Genomic DNA, 8,325 nt, shown 5'->3' on the forward strand with positions numbered 1-8,325 from the left:
GCGCTCGGGCTCCCAGCATCCCGCGCGCCTGGCTGCAGCCGGGGTTCCCAGTTCTCCGTGCGCCTGGCCCCGCCCCCGGACCCCCGGTTTCTCGCGCTCGTCCCTTCCACCCGGTTCCCAGTCCCCTCCCTCCTGCCGGCGCTTCTGACTCCTCGAGCAACCTGCCGTCCTACGGTTGAACCTGGTGGCGGCGGCGGCGGCGCTGTGCACGGCTCCACTCCGCGCCTCCTTGGAAGTATAGAAGAGCTGAACGAGTCCCGCCGGTGGAATCCCTGCACAGGTCCTGGTTCGAACTCCCAACACCGACACATACAGTGTCCTGGTAGTGCACAAGTTCTTAAACAGAACACCAAGTCCCGACGCCGTTGATTAGGGGAAGCTGAGTGGATGCTGCATGTCCAGCTAAAGGGAGGATATCACATTAAGGCATGAAACAAGCTTGTTTGCGGGGAAAGACTGGAAAGCTCCCCACCTGGGCTTCGAATGAGCAGAGCGTTCGGGAGAAAAGCCGGTGCCAAACGAGAAAATATATCAGTGCCCTATGTTTTGTGGGCTCTCTCCTCAACTCACTAACCCACTCCCATTCTTGGGCTTACTTTCCCTTTCTTATTCTGCTGGAAGGGAATGTCCTCTGAATTTAGACCATGCTTTTCCTTTTTAGTTACTATTATTTTTTGGATTTACTTTATGTGCATTAGTGTTGCGCCTGCATGTATGAATGTGTGCTTGCAGATGAGGTAAACTCAGCATCGCTGCCTGAGGAGCTCTGCCCAGGATCTTAATGTACACTGCAGGAAGGTTTCAGGAATCTGTGAAGCAAGATTGGGGAGGGAGTGCACACCCAAAGGGGTGTGTGTGTGTGTAGCTCAAGAGAGTCCTACTTGCGCATCGTAACAGCAGTCCATAATTTTGGTGGCTTTTGAAGTTACTTTGTTCAAAGGATATCATCTAAAAGATGAATAAGGCAGTGGAAGTTCAGGACTCTAATCCTAGCCCTCAGGAGGCAAAGGCCAGCAGATTTCTGTAAGTCTATATGGAGAGTGCCAGGCCAGCCAGGCTATGGAGTGAGACCCTGACTCAACAACATTTTTTGTGGGGGCTGGCTAGATGGCTCAGTGGTTAAGAGTCCTGGCTGTTCTTCCAGAGGATCAGGATTTGATTCCTAGCACCCACATGGTGGCTCACAGCCAGGCATGAAAATGGTGCACAGACATGCATGCAGGTAAAACCCCTATACAAATAAAAAAAAAAATTAAATGTTTTTTGTCAAAAGGGTTTTGGTTGGTTGGTTGATGGGGTTGTTTGTGAGACAGGGTCTCACTAGGTAGCCCTTAGCTGAACTGGACCTTGCTATGTAGACTGGGCTGGCTTCGAATTTACTGAGATACACCTGCCTCTGTTTCCCAAATGCTGGTATTAAAATTCTGTGCCATCACCACACCCACCATAATGTTTTTTTTTTTTTTTCTTGGTTTTTCGTTTTTCAAGACAGGGTTTCTCTGTGTAACAGCCCTGGCTGTTCTGGAACTAGCTCTGTAGACCAGGCTGGCCTGGAACTCACAGAGATCTGCTTGCCTCTGCCTCCTGAGTGCTGGGATTAAAGGCCTACACTACCACTGGCCTGGCTAAGTGCTGTGGGATATCTTTGTATGCTGTGACTATGTGTGACTCCCATTGGATAATAAATAAAGCTGTTTTGACCTATGGCAAGAAAGTGTAAGCCAGGTGGGAAATGCAAGCAGAGATACAGAGAGAAAAAGGTGGAGTCAGGCCAAAGGAACAAGGTGTCAGCAGACCAGTAATACCACAGCTACGTGATATAGATTTATAGATATGGATTAATTTAAGATGAAAGAGCTAGCTATCAAGAAGCTGAAACCATAGGCCATAGAGTTTGCAATTAATATAAGCCTCTGAGTGATTACTTATAAGCAGCTGAGGGACCTGGGGTGGGGGAGATTCAGCCCGACCAAGGGGCAAGGCAGGACTAGAGAAACTTCCAGTTACAGCTGTTTTTTGTTTTTTTTTTTTTAATTTTACTTTAAGATCATTTTATTTTGTGTATGAGTGTTTTGCTTGCATGTCTGTAAGTGCACCGTGTTTGTGACGCCTGGTGCCCTTGGAGGTCGGAAGAGAGTGTTGGATCATTTGAAGTTGCAAATGGTGAGCTAATATGTGGGTTCTAGAAACTAAACCCACATCCTCTGCAAAAGCAGTAAGTACTCTTAACCACTGAGCCACCTCTCCAGACCCCAAGATTTTCTCTTTGAAAGTGAGATTATAAAGAGGTATGAGGTGTGTGAGAAACAAAGATCCTCACTTCATGCAAGAACACTAGAGACCGGAGTAGCCCAAGTGACAATTTATTTTACAACCTTCCAAGCCCCACTGTTAGCCTAGACTGGCGGGCTCTCTGACTGAATGCAGAGAACAGTTTTCATAACCCTCATACAAGCCCCTTGCTCCCTTTCTTCACGACTGACTGGTTGGGAGGGTGCAAGCTCTTGTATCATCTGGGTCTTACTCCTCCCTCTGCTCTTCTCCCTGATGTTTGCCTTTTTCTCAACAAAAATGGTGACTGGGCTCTGTATTCGAGGGCAGTAGAGAAACCACTGAAAAGGCCATTCCATGGGCGGAAGGTTTTTATTGTGGGTAAGAGAAAGAAAATATCCAGGAGCATCTGGAGGAGTCTGGAGCAGAGAGAAAAAAGAAGCAGACTGGGCATGGCTAAGGCTATCTTCAAAAGAAGGGAGAAGAGTGGGGGCAGGGGAAACTTGGCCATTAGGGGAGGTGACAAGGGACAGAGGATAGCGTCGGGGCTTGGGAAGTATACCTGGTACTTGTCAGTAGGAACTGAAGGAGCTTGGAGGCCAGCCTGGGATTTGATATGCAACCAGGTATATGTCAATGAAGAGCCATCTGTCCCTTCTCCCAGAGGCAAGGGCAATGACTCCTTCCGGTGAACAGAAACCTGTTCCACAAGTTCCTGAGGAATGCTGGCTTTTGTCTAACCATCAGAAATCCTATAGTCCAGCTTGAATTGGACCAAGACTGCCAATTTTGCACACATGCACTACCTGAGCTCTAACAGATTTACCTCTATCTTATCAGATACATGACCCTGTTATGTCTGCAGGTCTTCAGGCAAGCTTGGTTGGAACTGATTTTGGACTCTAAAACTTCCAGTTTGGGTAGGGGGTAATACTAACAGAATTTGTGTTGGCTGTCTTTTTTTTTTTTTTTTTTTTTTTTTTAACTTTTGGGGCTCTTTTGACTCTGGGTGACCCAACACCCAGCTCCCAAATAAATCACATGTGGAGTCTAAGTCTTACTTATAAATGCCTGGCCTTAGCTTGGCTTATTTCTAGCCAGCTTTTCTTAAATTAGCACGACTACCTTTGCCTCCGGGCTTTTTCCTTTTCTTACTTCTGTATATCTTCCACTTGTACTCCGTGGCTGGCTGTGTGGCTTGATGACTGACCCTGGAGTCCTCCTCTCCTTGTTCTCCTGCTCCTCGATACTTTTCCCCCCAAATTTCTTCTTCTATTTATTCTCTGCCTGCCAGCCATGCCTATCCTTTCTCCTGACCTGCTATTGACCATTCAGCTCTTCATTAGACCAATCAGGTGCTTTAGACAGACAAAGTAACACAGCTTCACAGAGTTAAACAAATGCAACATAAAAAAATGCAACACATCTTTGCATCATTAAACGAATATTCCACAGCATAAACAAATGTAACGCATCTTAAAATAATATTCCACAACAGATTTGGGTGGAGGTAACTAGCTTAGACTGTCACCAGGGATCCAGTGTTTCTATTTATCCGTAATTAGACTTAAGTTGACTCAAGATAGTTGGGAAGCCAACAGTCCCAATGAAAAGGTCCAACATGGGACACATGTTTCCACATAAGACTCGAGAAAGCTTAAAAAATGTTCTAAACACAAAATGGAGCCAAACATGGTTTCCTAGTTCCTCAGTCTCTCATGAGGGCCACGGTACAGAGATGTGTCTCCCGGGCACTGCCTGCTGGCTTGAGCCACCAGTGCATCATGAGCTGAGCTGCGCGGCTGTTTAAGGTTTTGCTCATGCAGACAGAAAAAAAGCCTCTAAACAGGTTACAATGTGTTTAACAATGTGCGTAAGTTAGCCGGGCAGTGGTGACGCACACCTGTAATCCCAAAACTTGGGAGGCAGAGCCCTGCAGATCTCTGAGTTCGAGGCCAGCCTGATATACAGAGCGAGATCCAAGACAGTCACCAAAACTACATGGAGAAACCCTGTCTCGAAAAAAAATAAAAGGGTATAGACAGTCATAAAAAATAGTTTTAAAATAATAGAGAAGTAAAGTAATAATTAACAAAAAGAATAAGCTACATAAGGATGGGGACTATATAAAATACAGAGAGTTTGGATTTCATATGGTGCTTTGTTAATTTTGAGTTTTTTAAATGCTAATGAACAGACAACAGCTTCTGAGAGACATTGGATTGTGGAAGGGACTGCTGAATTAAACCAACCTATATACTTTCGGAATGCCTTAATTTTAAAATGGAAGTAAAAAAATGTATTATGTTGGGGAGAGGTTGTGTTTTTGTTTCCATATGAAACAAAAAGCTATGGATTCTTTCAAAATTAATAAAGATCAGATTTGACCAGAAGAGACCACCTGAGGATCTTGGCTGCAGATGTGAGGGAGGAAGCCAGGAAAGACTGCAGGACAGGTGACATGTATGCTGATCCCTCTACATGGGAACAGCTCTGAGACTGGATGAGACTTGATAAACCTTATTGGCTACAGAGTCCTCATATCAATTTGATTATACAGTCCAAACAAACATAAAGTTAACATAGGCCTTTTAAATCTTTTAAATTTTAAAGATTTAAATATAAATCATCTTTAGCTGACGTGCATGCTGCACATTCCATACTTGTTTTAATACAGCTATGTATGTTACCTTTAAAAGTCTATGTTTTCATAACAAAAGGACTGGACACAAAGATCAGACAAGTAGCCCAAATGATTCAGCCTCTCAGAATGCCTCAGTTACAGTTTGCTCAAAAATCTACATCCAGAACAGTTTCAACGCTGCCAGCTGAGATGGTCCAGCCTCACAGACTACTCCAGCCAGGACTTCAGTTAAGCCCTGCACTTTCCCATCACACAGAGACTAAACAACAAATGATACAGCTAGCACCCCCAGGACTTGACCATTATCCCAGTTTGCCCGGCACCCCCAGACAACAGGAAGCAGTCTAGAGAGCATGACCCCCACATACCCAAGAGATGGAGTGGGTGGTTTTTGGTCATTCTGTGGTTTATGGATGTTTGTCATCATTTAGAGGGGTTGATTATAAGTTGGTATTGGAATGGTCAGGAAAAAAGCTAAACAAAAGATTAGATTCAGGGATCTCATTCTGAAAAGAAAAGGGATATAAGAATGATAGGATAAATGAATCTACTTTCAAACTAAAAAACTATCTCAAAAATTTACATTGGTATGGATTTTTGTATATTGATGCAAACTTAAGGTTATTTTTGTTAGTACATACTGTACATATGTTCCTACTCTTGTTTAAGGTATGTAAAGTTTTAGTCTTTGAAAGCTATTTACGATATTAAAGAAATACCGTTTTCAAAGACTAAAACTTTACATAACCTTTTAAAATGAGCTACCTAAGTACACTACCTTAAACAAGAGTAGGTAGAGATGACTATAACAATTAAACTTATAGTCATGTTAGGTATGTTTTCAAGGTCATACATGAGAGGACTGAGCAGATGCCATAACAGGCTGCTCAGTCTTCTCTCAGAGATTAGGCCTCAATTTCAGTTTCCTAAGACTGAACAAACAGTTTAGGGAGCCAAAAACAAAGGATAATCAATCTCAAACACCCCTAACAGCAAAGATGAGGAGACCTGGTACATTCAGTACCAGATCAGGCCAGGCCTGATCCACATCAGCAAGCTCAAGGTGATAACCAAATAAGGACAAAGCCTAGGACTTGTCCAGGCATTCCCCAAAATGAAAAACTCTACCCCTGACTAGCCTTGGTCAATTAGAATGTACTAATATGATTGCCACTTGCTTAAGCCAACCGTATCTAAAATGACCTGACTGCCTTAGAACCTCACCTTGGCTGTGCTTAAAAGGAGCCTGTGAGCTCCTCTTGGGGTCGTTGCCATTTTGCCTTTGTGTGGGATGGAGGCCCAGTATTCTGGAATCTTTCTTGAGATAATAAACACTCTTGTTGATTGCATACATGGATGGTGGTCTTTTGTGGGACTTCTCCAGGATCCTAACAATAGAGAGATATATTTTAGATAGATAGGTGATCTTCAAACACTTCAAGGACTACAGAATAGGATACTTAAAATGTTTTAATAACATAAGGCTTTTCATGACAGTGAGAAATGCCTGCTCCTGGCAGCACTTATTTACTTCAAAAAAGGATGACAGGCATCAAAGAACCTCCATATGAAGTTTGCTTTCTCTGTGACAAAGCTAGCCATTTGGGATAGAGGTCACCCTTGCCTCAACTGCTGACAGTACGCTGTCCAAACTGGACAAGCAGGATACAAAGAAAGTGGCTGCCAAACTTTGCCAAGACAAGGTGGGGCAGTCCTTCAAATACCCTGCTTTACAGAAAAGTCTGTCAGATATGCTAGGCCTGGAGGCTGAAGACAGATGCCTCAACATTGCAGAGGAGCCTTGGCTTGACCTTCCAAGCAGCCAGATGTCTCTGTCATTTCTGTAGTTTTAGAAGTTGCTTTCTCTGCACTTCCTGTTTACTCAATATTTTATCCTTTTTGGTTCTCTGATGGGGATTTAAAACTAGATATAGTTTTACAGTTTTCCTTGTTACCAAATTCAGAAAAGAAACTTACAAAAGAGATATAAAGTTTATAAGGTTGAGAAATATAAAAGCTTAAGTTGTTTATCTAAAAGGATGTTTTAAGGTCTAAAAAGATTTTTAGGATGGTAATGTAAGTTATGACAAAAAATGGTTTAAGTATAAAACTTTGGACTAAGAATAGATAATGAAGTATTTTCTCTGAAGTATAATTTCCTTTTTATTTAGACAAAAAGTGGGAAATGCTGAGGAATAATCTTTTTGTACATTGTGAAGATGTATCATTCTGATTGGTTTAATAAAAACCTGAAAGGCCAATAGCTAGGCAGGATTTTCAGGGCAGACAGGATGCTGAGAAGAAGAAAGGAGATGCCCAGAGACACAGAACAAGCAGAATGGGCAATAGGGAGATGAGGTAATAAACCATGAGGCAGAAAGTAAATTAATAGTAATGGGTTAATTTAAGTTATAAGAGCTAATTAGAAACAAGCCTAAGCTATCAGCTGAGCTTTCATAATTAGAGTATTTTTTTTTTCTTTTGGAGACAGGGTTTCTCTGTTTTGCCCTTGCTGTCCTGGAACTTGCTCTATAGACCACGCTGGCTTTGAACTCACAGAGATCCGCCTGCCTCTGATCTTTCATAATTAATAATAAGTTGCTTTGTTATTATTAGGGAACCGATGGTCCTGACAAAAAAGTTTGACTACACATCAGGGTTTATTTCTTGCAGGTGTACTGTTACAGAGTTGATAAGATTAAAAACAAAAGCAAAATTTGGTCAAACAAAGTCAAAGGAATTCTTAGTATAGGTCACAAGAAGTTCAAGACATGTTTTAAACAGGATTCATAATCTTACAAAATTCTCTCAGGCAAGTACAGGTTTGGGGTTTTTGGATTATTTTTTTCTGGGGTGGTGGGGTTGAGACAGGGTTTCTCTGTGTAGCCCTAGCTGTTCTGGAACTTGCTGTATAGACCAGGCTGACCTCGAACTCAAAGATCTGCCTGCCTCTGCCTCCCTGCAGGGATTACAGGTGTGAGCCACCACTGACAGCAAGTACAGGGGCTCCAGCCCCAGGGACAAAGAGCCAGGAGGCAAACAAAACATCCCCATCTTCCCACCTTGTTGGGTGGGAGCCAGCATGGAAACCCCAGGGTGTCCAGAGCTGGGAGCCCCCACAGCCCCCAGGACAAAGGTCATCTGAATGACACAGCAGTAACGGGAAACTGATTCAAACTCCGGGCACAAGCTGTCTTCAAAATGCTCTTCTGACAGCCTGTCTGCTTCCCTATCACTGCTGTGCCAAGAAGACACATAGCCCAGACCTGAAGGGAAGCCTGGGGGGGGGGGGGGGGAGCCTGGTACTCTCCCTGTCCTGCAAGTCTGACAGCTGTTTCTTAATTTGTCTCATTCTTCATGTCATCTGCATTCGTACACTCAGCCAGTCAGGACCCACCTGGGTCTGTATA

This window comes from Peromyscus californicus, unplaced genomic scaffold, assembly GCF_007827085.1.
Source record: "Peromyscus californicus insignis strain IS unplaced genomic scaffold, ASM782708v3 Scaffold_15__1_contigs__length_86483966, whole genome shotgun sequence".
Classification (NCBI taxonomy): Eukaryota; Metazoa; Chordata; class Mammalia; order Rodentia; family Cricetidae; genus Peromyscus; species Peromyscus californicus.